At 36.1% G+C, this 11,853-nt stretch overlaps 1 pseudogene; it reads left to right on the top strand.

Annotated features, from left to right (window-relative positions):
- Nucleotides 1-3,653: 3,653 nt before the first annotated feature.
- Nucleotides 3,654-7,093, top strand: LOC110742739 (annotated as a pseudogene).
- The last annotated feature ends 4,760 nt before the right edge of the window (nt 7,094-11,853 follow it).

The raw sequence follows: 11,853 nt of genomic DNA, 5'->3' as shown, positions 1-11,853 counted from the left end.
CATACTGTAGTGGGTTTTAAAAAAATATCTTTATGATTTGTTAAAGAAATAATTGGGTAGAAAATAGGAAGTAATCAGCTGGGATATAAATAAAATATAAAGAAGCTACAGATGCAATGCAAGGGAGGCAACATTAGTTGGTGATAGCTTTGCAGCACGTGTGTTGTTAACTTAGGTCAGAGAGACTAGACGTGAATATTACACACTCAGAGAATGATGGGACTTGTATTAGTCTGTTTTCATGCTACTGATAAAGACATATGAAAGACTGGGCAATTTACAAAAGAAAGAGATTTAATTGGACTTACAGTTCAGGCTGCAGGGAAGCCTCACAATCATGGTGAAAGGCAGGGAGGGCGAGGTCTGTCTGCATGGATGCTCAGCAGCTAAACTGAGAGAGGCAATAAAGGGGAGATACAAAGCGAGAAAGCCCTAGTAAAACCGTCAGCTCATGAGGACATGACTGCATGCTGGGAGGAGCTTACAGTATGGAAACCATACACATGATTTTCAATTCATCTCCCCGCAGTTCCCTCCCACAATACGTGGGCATTATGGGAGTACAGTTCAAGAGGAGATTTGGGTGAGGACACAACGAAACCATATCAGGACTCCTGTCTGTCTTAAACTCAGCCACAAGGACAGGTGGAGTTGCCACTTAAATACCAGGGACAATGCCAAGGGCTTTATCTCTATTTCTTAAAATAGTAGTATAAACTAAGTCATAATAGTCATTATGTATTGGATTCTGAATAAAGTCTGAGATCTTATCAAGTCACTTAAATGGAAATCATAGCAATCCCTAGATTATTATCATTTCAATAAAGAGCTTGTTACAGTGCTTATTTATACAATAAGTGTTGAATCAATTTTACATACTTATCTATATAATTTTTACATATCTATGACCATCCTTTCTCTATATTAATTAGATATAAAATCATAGATGCTTAACTCTGTCCCCTTATTGAAGGAGAAGAAAATAAAGCTTAATTCCATTAACAAATTCAGCTAGGTCACTATCAGGACTAAGCACTGAACCAAGATTCGTGATTTCATACACCACAGCCAGTCCAGCTGGACAAACAGGATCTGAATTTGGGTAGAATAGTAACTGGTAATAAATAGGACAAATTCAGTCAAAGACAATTAGTGAACGTTTTAACAGATAAGTAGGGAAGTTTGACATAGGATCAATAAGCTTCAAAGATCTAGACAAGTGAATAGTGTCAGTGGGCCCAACAGCAGGCTTCAAGATTCCAGTGTTGGGACAGGATTTTGAGGGCACATTGTTAAGGTTTTAAGAAATACTGGTAAGGACAGGGTGAGATTCAAATCTTAGAGGAAGGTATAAGTGTCCCAGGTAAAGTAGATTACCAAGACAAGAGCTGACAAAATCAACTAACTAGTTTATACTAGTAGCTATATACTAGTTTATACTAGCCAACAAAAGAAGTGTTGAGGCAAATATTTTGTTTTAAGAATGATGGACTTGTGTATTCAGGTAGTCAGACAAAGTAGACTTTTTTGCAAAGTGACTGGATATTGAAATTGCTTAGCTACTGAAATTGAAATGTTTTCACCTCACAAAATATAGGGGCAAAGTTAAGACACATAAATTGTAAATTTATATTTGCCCATGGTATAATTTAAGGAATGTGAGAACTTAGAGTCCAATAAAACCCTATGACTGTTTTATTTACTTGACAATTTTTAAAACCATTTGAGTCTTAATGGTTTAATATAGATTGACAGAATTTTGTCGAGGGAGGAAAATGTATTCATGAAATGTGATTCTAAGATTTGTAATCCAATATCTTATAGGACTCATTGTCTTAGACTTATTCCACTATCGAAAGTATGAAAATCCAAATTGTTTTTGCCTTCATTGAAGACAATGCTCAAGGCAAATATTTGTTTCTACCCAGCACTTGATTCTAAATCGTACTTGGGTTACTACCTTTGTAAGCTGGGCCAAATCACATACTATTCTCTAGGGCCTTTCTTGAAGTTTTACTTTAGGGTGCTAACTAGAGACAGATACAGTGGTAGTTTTTTGTGTATTTTCCCTGGGATTATAGCATAATCTTTTTCTTCTAGAACATATAAATTCTACTGATAAATGATTAATAACAGCATATAAGATAGAAAGAAGTAGAGAACCTCTAAGCCAGCTTAGGATTTTTGCTATTGTTGTTGGCCTCCACTCTCGTTTTTGCTGATCATTCAGGGGAGAGGTAAATGCTTACATTATTAAGAAAATAATAAAATAATAATAATACTAAAACCTCAGACCTTGTTTTTCCATAGAAACCACATAGGAGAAAGGGATACCAAATATGTATCACACAAGAGAGAGCCAAGAAAAGAAAGTGAATTCATACTCAATATTTTCTTATAATTCTATTATTAGTATCACTAGAAGCTCAATTGTGTGGACCAGTGACTTCATAAAGTGTCCCAAGGACTCTGTATAAGAACCTTTGAATATCAGGACTCTTTCAGAGCATTTTTTCTCCTTACTGGTAGAATGTTGGAAAACTTGATGTCCCCGGAGGCTAAAAAATGTTAACAGCAGTATAAAAGCCAAATTTAAAAAAGGGCCAGAGGCAAATACGACACAAGTAATTATAGGCCAACTTTCCACCAAAGATTATTCCCAGTTGGTCATAAAGTTGAGTTTTTCTTAGTTATGTCAGTTAATCAAAGCATTTAAATGCACTTTCTTTCACGACATCAAAACCAACTCATACATGTGGAACCTATGCATTATTTTGTGTCTGATTAATATCTACCATTTAGCATTTTAATTTTACTTTTTAATAAATATAGCAAAAAGTCTACCTGTAAACATTATAAAGTGCTATGTGTTTGCTATATATATATATATATATATATATATATATATATATATATATATAAAATCTCCTTGAATAGCAGCTGTTAAAAAATGAAAAATTACATTGAGTTCATTCATGGACATTACCTTAAAAGGTCTATGTTTCCATTTGCTAAGATGTAAGGCTTCTCAAAAAATCCTTCCAAGAAATACGCTATAAAAGCATTCTAATGCATAATGATGCCATACCCAATCTTAAGAGTCTTGGCTAGCAAACAAATGAGAAGCTTCAATTCTGCCAAAAAGTGATTAAGAAGCACATGCTAGGGTCTTATGTCTAGATATTTTTCACTCAGATATTATTCATCATGTCATAGCCAAATAATTCACAGTTTGCCAATCCTCCACACCTATTCCAGGTGACATAGAGAAAAATCCTCTGAAATACTCTACTTGATTAATTTTGAAAGTCTGATCCAAAGTTATTAGACTTTTCAGTTTTCTAGTTTTTTATATTTTATTAAATCTTATTGTATAACGTCTCATTTTGTAGAACAGAAACATAAAATACAAGGCAGTGTTTCTCATAAATATTTTTGTGTCTCCCTTTCATGGAGATTTGGGTTGTCTTTGAAATGGATAGAAACCACACAAATTTATATTCTTGTTTTTGCACTTGCAGGTAATCTTTTGTAAGAAATATAACTCTACTGAGTCTGTTTCATGGTCTTTGAAATAAAAATAATGCTATTTCTTAATTCATCAAATTGTTATGAATATATTAGATAAACATGTAAAGTGCTAAGCACATAAGCAGATTCAATACAATTAGCTATAGAAATTAATATCAGTTAGCGCAATGTTTTCAACATGACATTAGTCTCTCTCCCAGTTTTGCTGGCTTGTTAAAGTGTGACCCCAAATTTATCATTCTCTGTACATTAATTGTATACTGTTTTTCACCTCAGATACATTGCCTTTTCAAACAATTTAAAATAGGGGTCAAAAGAAACTATGCTGGGCTTCCTGAAAGATATGTATTCGTCCATCTTCTTTAAAAGAATGTTTTATAATATTTGTTCATTTCAGTTTCTCAATATGATTTTATAAATGATTTTAAAAAGGACTCTCAACAAATATTTTTAGAAAACATTGGTTTGATTGAACTTTATAACCTTCATAAATAATTTTTTCAATACTCATAGCAAATTAAACTTATGTAATGGTCTCCGAAATTTTACTTCGGTTGAAAAATCTGAGCACAGATACTGTGTTCAAAATCCATGATCAAGCTTTAATTTATAAGCATAACCCTAACCAACTTTGCCTCTCCCAGAAAATGTTGAGTCTATCCAATTGCTCAGTTTAGGATAATTCTTACTTCTTCCTCTATCATATCCAAATTATTAGCATTTTCACTGCGATTCCTGCTCTGAACAAGTATACGTCTTTCCACTTCCACTGTTTTCATTTTATTTCAAGCAAACTTCATCTTTTCTTTAGATCACTTTATTAGTCTAAATTTGGGTTTTCCTATATTGACTCTGGCTTTCCTCCTATTTATTTGCCACACTACAGAAATAGAATTGTTTTCAAAACATACATTTAATCATGTCTTTTTATTTATTTACTTTTTTCATCTGCAACAGATTTATTTTTTAAAGGAAGGGATTTTGAGAGAAAAAAACGTGGGGCAGAATATGGAATAGAAAATAATTACAAACATAGGCTATTCTGCTAATTGTTTCATAACCACAACAAACTAGTACAGAGAATGCCCTGTACAAAACACAGCAAAGGTTCAAACAACGAGGTGTTCCCTTAGCAAGTCTGAAAATTTCAGTCTCTGGTATTTGGAATTTAGGCTGCAGTCCTTGTTTTTCGATGGATCACTAGGTGTGTGGCTCCACGGCTTCGGTAGCCACGGCAGCTCCAGCGGGGCCTGAGGGGTGCTAGCACCTTCCCTGAAAGACCCTTGCAGTTCTCCATGGTAACCATGTGCGACCGAAAGGCCGTGATCGAAAATGCGGACATGTTGGAAGAGATGCAATAGGACACAGTGGAGTGCACTACTCAGGCACTGGATTAAAACAACGTAGAGAACATAGAGGACATTGCGGCTCATATCAAGAAGGAATTTGACAAGAAGTACAATCCCACCTGGTATTGCATGGTGGGGAGGAACTATGGTAGTTACCTGACACATGAAACCAAACACTTCATCTACTTCTACCTGGGCCAAGTGGCCATTCTTCTGTTCAAATCTGGTTAAAATCATGTCATTAAAATAAATAAATAAATAAATAAATAAAAATAAAAAAAAATCTATTGCTCCCTTTTCTTATTAAAATGAGCTGCAACATTTTTTATGTTACCTACATTATTTGGACTCTACCTCCCTCCCTATTCTATCTCTCTCTTGGTTGCTATTGTGATCTGAATATGTCCCCCAAAATTCATATGTTGAAACCTAAACAACAATATAATAGTATTAAGAAGTGAGGCATTTAGGAGGAGATTAAGTCATGAAGGCAGAACTCTCATAAGATTAGTGATCTTACAAAAGGGCTGAGGGAACAAGGGTTGGTCCCTTCTTCTATGTGAGGACACAATGTTCCTCTCATCCAGAGGATGCAAGAAAAGCCCTCACCAGACACTGAATGTCAACAGTTTGGTCTTGGACTTTCTTTCCGGAACTGTGAGAATTAAATCTTTATTATTTATCAATTACTCAGTATCAGGTATTTTATTATAGGAGGGTAAATTCAGCATGGACAGGCTGAGACAGTGTCCCAGCCATACTGGCCATGTTTCACTCCCTAGTATATGCCATGATCCTGGCTCCTTCCTGCTGCAATGCATTAACACATGCTGCCTCCTACACTTGAAATCCTTTTCCTTCTTTTCCATCTAATTCCTACACACATTTTAGCTTTAAGTTCAAGAGCTAAAGATTTACTGATCACTTCCACCTGCCGTTTAGATCAGACATCTTTTCTTTCCTTTCATGTGTGTGGGGGTGTGGTGGGGGAGACCTGAGATGTGGAGTGATTAATATATTGCTCATCTCATGAGACATTATCACTTTCTTTTTGTGCACAAATGTGACTGATTACATTTTCTAAAGATGACCTTAACAAATCTCCAGTCCTTCATTATGCTTCTTTACCACTCCTCCTACCAAGAGGTGGAGACTGCATCTCCACTTCTTATATCAAAGTGAGGTTTTGACTTCTTCATCCAATAGAGTATGGTAGTGTTGACACTGTGACTTCTGAGAGTAGGTTACCAAAAACCGTGGAGACTGGGGGCACAGGGAGCAGTGCTGCCCCTCATGAGCACTTATCCAGGTGACTTAGCAGAAGAAGCATAGCTGATGCCCTGGTAGATGTAATCATTTGGCCAATGCCATCCTGCTGGGGATGACTTATCAATTACACGCAACTCTATTTTTTCAGATTATATCACCTGAAAATAAGGATAGTTTGGTCTCTTCACAATTTGTTTTTATATGGTTTTATAAAACTGTAATACATGTTACAGGAACAAAATGGCTGACTCTGGAGTTAGACTTGCCTATGTTCACCTCCAGGAAGTATCATTAGTAGCTATGTGTTTTTGCTTTGTGTGTCTTAGCTAGCTGATATGTAATTTGGGGATAGTCATAATGCCTAATTCATAGAGTTAACTAAAGTATTACATTGATTCGTATGCATGAATATTTAGAAGAGTCCTCACAGACACCAGGGCCAAGTTATTTTCTTCAGAGCACTTACATGAGTTTGTAATTATATCTTTTTAAGTGTGATTGTTGATGTCAATTGATTCCACTAGACTCTCAGCTTTATGAGAACATCCACTGTATTTGGACTTGCTCACCATCACATTCGCAACATTTACCACATATTGAACACAGTGGGTACTATTTGCTGAATACATGAAAAGTAATAAATATAAATGTTTATGTACTGTAAATTCTCTCAAAAATTTAATACATCAATGTGATTTTTTAAATTCTAAGATAATATTTAGTGCCTTCTGAGTTTATATGACTTTCATTTTGTCTTGTTTCATAAAAGGGCTGCTAGGGATTAATGTCTACTATACCAGACCTAAGAAAAATCTGGTCTCCATATTTGGCATTTTGTTTCTAAATTAAGTCAAACTCTTAGAGAACCACATACTCAGATTACAGTAGATTGACATTTGTATTAGTCTGTTATCTCATTGTTATAAGGAAATACCAGAGACTGGGTAATTTATAAAGACATTGGCTCATAATTCTGCAGGCTGTACAGGGAGCATAATGCTGTCATCTGCTCAGCTTCTGGCGAGGCCTCAGGAAAGCTATAATCATGGCAGAAGGCAAAGGGGGAGTGAGCACTTATATTGCCAGAGCAGGAGAAAGAGGGGGTGCCACACACTTTTAAACAACCAGATCCCATGAGAACACACTCACTATCATGAGAGATGGAGTACCAAAGGAAATGGTGCCAAACCATTCATGAAAAACTACCCCCATTTTCCAATCTCCTCCTACCAGGCCCCACCTCCAGGATTTGGGATTGCATTTCAACATGAGATTTGGGTGGGGACACAGATCCAACATCCGTATCACTGTTTCTTTTAAATTACAGTTCAGTATAATGTCCTAAGCTTATACCGAGGGGCTTTAGAAGGAGAGTTCTATGAATTAACTTCAATATATTTACTACAAATAAGTGGCTGAATGTGTATCTTGTTAATGGTACAGGATTTTCTTGGTGAGGCTTACTGCAGGAACTTCTGGTCTTGATAAAAGGAGTCTCTTCCCTTTTCTGAATAATTATATTGTTTTGGCATGGAGAAACCACATACTTTTCTCACTAATTGCATTTCATAGATCACAGTAAGCACTAGAAAGCTTACAGTCAAGTTTGTGGATACCCTCTAATATGAGCTGAGGGTACCTACGATATCTATTCTAACTCATGGTTTCATATTTTTTCACATTCTTTTATTTTTTATTTATTTTAATTTCTTTAACATATTTTACTTTATTATTTTTCTTTAAAAAGGTCTTTCTCCTTTGCAAGATAAGGTAAACCATAATAAACATGGAAGCCAATTTATTGTATAGTAATAATCGTTTGTAAAAGTACATATTGCTAAAATAGCAGAGAAGAGCAAGAAGAGGAACAGGATAAGGAGAAGTAATGAATATTAAATATCTGTTGTTATTTTGGAATAGTAAACTTATTTTTCTTTGAGGAACTATACCTCCCTCTCCTCTTTCAATTATTCCAGAGGTCAAAGCCTTCCATACCCTGGCCAGTAACTAATTGAGCCTGGATGTGATGTAAGCCAGACCAACTGGACACAATATTGCAATTTTGGATGAAAAGATGCAGGCATTTTATTTCTAATTAAACTCCCTTAGAAAAGAAGATAAGAACTAAGAGCTGCTGGTGGTAACTGTGCCACTGTATGAAATTGTCTGCCTGAATGAAATTATATGAGTGGAAGCATATGCATGGAATTAGAATATTCAAACTTTTTTTTTTTTTTAAACCTTCTTTGAGATGGAGTTTCTCTCTTGTTTCCCAGGCTGGAGTGCAATGGTGCAATCTCGGCTCACTGAAACCTCTGCCTCCCAGGCTAAAGCAATTCTCCTGCTTCAGTTTCCCTAGTAGCTGGGATTACAGGCACGTGCCATCACACCCAGCTAACTTTTTGTATTTTTAGTAGAGATGGGTTTTATCCGTGTTGGTCAGGCTGGTTTCAAACTCACGACCTTGGATGATCCACCCACCTTGGCCTCCCAAGATGCTGGGATTACAGGCGTGAGCCACCGCTCATGGTCTTTATTTGAACTTTTGAATTCAGCTAGCCTGAAGCATCGCGGACTTGCTGACTACTAACGACAATCCAAATCAAATAATAATTATGTACACAAGTGGAGTTACCTCAGCCTGAGTTCTCCAGAAAGAATTGCCTGGGACAAGTATATAAAGGCAGGTGGAGTATTTTGTGAGTTTATCCCCAGAATTAAGATTGGAGATTGGGAAAAAAAAAGAACCAGGAAAGAGGGAATAACACAAGGATACTTTCCTGAGTTGTTCAGTTAAAAAAAAAAAAAAAAAAAAAAGTTTGAATGATCTATAAGGGTTCTAGCTCCATATATGAAAGAACCAAGAAAGAGGGAAAATTAACACAAAGATACGTTCCCGAGTTGTTTAAAGCAGGGCAATTTTACAAGGACCTCCTAAAGAACACTGAAGTATATATATGCTCAGAATTGTCGATCCGAAGGACCAAAAAGGGGAATATTCATCCCCCACCTCTTATCTCCATCAATCCAGACATTTCTCCAGAATGTGTTAACTCCCTTATATTTCTAGATTTCACAACCTTAGTTGCAAGATGGATTTTACCAAAGTGACTCATGCCAAAAAGAGGAGACATGAGTTGTATTACATGTGAGGTTTCATTATCTTATACCTTCACAAATTATTTGCTAAAACAATAGTTGGACTAAAAGTGGAGAGTATATGAACATGGTGAAAGAGGAGAAATAGTGTAAAGTTAAAACTTTACAATGTAGAATCAACTGGAGAAAAATGTGTGTCCTTTTTCTTTGGCTAGGGGAAAGTGACTGTCTTTGTATGGATGTAAAACAACTGTTTGAACTGCATCCTATTTACCTTAGGATTTAAACTGTAAATTATGAAGTCAAGAAACAGAAAAGTATGTGTGTTATGTAAATTTATTTCTGTGACCCTCACTAAAGTCATATTTCCATTGTATTTAAAACAGAACTACATAGAAGCATAAAAGAAGGCAAAACACCACTTAGTCAAGAACAGCTCCTTTTTCCTGAGAACAGAAGTCTAAACTGAATAAGAGTTAAATAATTTTGAGCTTCACATGTTTGAACTAGTTGTGTTTTCTGCTTTAAGCTAAAGTTTGTTCAGCAGAAGAATAAAGGATAGAAACAAAGCTGAAAGTAATATGACAACTTGAGAGATAATCCCTGCCTTCAGATCCCTTCTCCAGACACCTGTCTGCCATACCCTTTCATCTAGGCAGAGGTAGTAATTGCTCCCACTGTATGCAGTATCCACTAGAACCACAGTCTTTGTATGAGGGCTGATTATTTCTACATCTTTATCTGATTAGTAATTCAGAATCTGTTGAGAAAGGTGCCTAAGCTGTGATCTGAGGTTAAGAGAGATACAAAGATTTTTCTATGGAAATTCCAGTGCCAGAACCTTGAATGATGTATGGTTCTTCATTGATTTTGAACTCTGCCTACTAGTGTTTGGGATTTGATACCCAGCTAATATTTTAAGGGATGCATTTTTTTTTTTTTTTTTCTCAGAAATCGTAAAGGAGGCTATGAGACCTGGAACAGCTTCACCCATTCCCCAGTCTCTGGCTCACAAACTCACACTGTTGAATGAAATAATGAGCATTTTACATATATAGATCCCATTTTTGCAAAAAAAAAAAAAATTAAAAAATCATCCAGTTATGGTGGCACACACCTATAATCCTATCTACTGGGGAGGATGAGCAGGAGGGTCACTTGAGCCCAGGAATTCGTGGCTGTAATGAGCTGGGAGCACACCATTGCACCCCAGCCTGAGCAATAGAGGAAACCTCTGTCAAAAAAAAAAAAAAAAAAAAGTGAGCATTTTTCAGAGACAGAGTTCCTCCTCAGTAAACCTTTTCAGATGTGACCCTATCGTGTAAATAACAGGAGATCTTCACAGAAAGCAGAATAAGAGCAGGTGAGCATAGAACTCACACCACTACCAGAAAAGGAAATCTGGATGTTATTACTCTGTAGAATATTTTATGATGCTTGGACTGGTGCTCATTAAGTGACGTTTCTCTTCTTTCTTTTATCAAAATGGGAGATTTGATTGCAAGCTAGTCTATTTTATCAAAGGCAACAGCAGTGTTCAATAGACTTGTCCACCAGATATTCTTCGTAGTTCTACTCCGTTATCTTGATATATTTGGCCTCCCAGAATTACCCTACAAGACTTATCTCATATAGCAGTGTTTAAATTTCTGAAAACCAAATCAAAATTCTAATTCTGTGGGTAGCTACATTACAATGTAAATTGAATTTGCAATATTGCACTTTCACCTTAAAGTTATATCATTTAATGGGAGAAGAGAAACTTTAAAATTTAGTATGATGACATATGTACAGATTTCAATGATGCTGTCCTTCCTAGATCCCTAAATTCTGTTAACTTCAACAGTGAAAGCAAATCTCCCTCTCCTTGCCCTAAAAACCTATAATGACATCTATTAAAGTGGTTACTTTTCAGGAGCAGGGTGACCCTCCTGAGGGCCTATCACTACCCCATTACATTTCTTCCAAACATAGAACAATATTCAAGTCCCAGAAAGTCCTAGGATTTAAGGTACCAAGTGAGATCTGTGAGAAACTGGAAAAAAGGCAAGATTTTTCCAAATTTTCCTGAAGTAGAATCTTCTTTGGAAGACTTGGAAATGGTGGCCACCAGGTAACAATTCATTGCTATTGTGAGACAGAGTAAAGTTCTTTAGAACATGGTGTATCTTCTGCATCAGTAATCAATATATGGGACTGTTTCTGCCATATCCAGGAGTCACTGAATCAAGGGTTGATCATGACAGTAGTCTCTATCACATCACTTTTACCCTTTATTATGTACTACAAATGTTTGTTTCTTTTTCCTGCAACACTGTGCTTTTCTGGTATAGAGGTTTTTGTTCCTGAGGATGGAAAGCTAGAATCAGGAAACACAACAGTGGCTACAATATGCTATAAATTGAGTCTGCCACCTGGCTACTTGGGCTTCTTATGCCAGTGTACTAAAAGGGAAAGAAGGTTACTGTACAGATTGGAGAACTGATTCTATCAGGAAAAAAAATCATGTTGATAGAACTGGGTAAGGAGGGGTGATACTAGAATGCAGAAGATCCTCTGAGATATCTTTTAGTTATATCATATTCTGAAGTAAATTTAATTTAAA

Source organism: Papio anubis, chromosome 4, assembly GCF_008728515.1.
Source record: "Papio anubis isolate 15944 chromosome 4, Panubis1.0, whole genome shotgun sequence".
In the NCBI taxonomy this organism is placed as follows: domain Eukaryota; kingdom Metazoa; phylum Chordata; class Mammalia; order Primates; family Cercopithecidae; genus Papio; species Papio anubis.
Note: the sequence above shows the minus strand (reverse complement) of the source record. Positions and strands in the feature narration are given on the sequence as shown.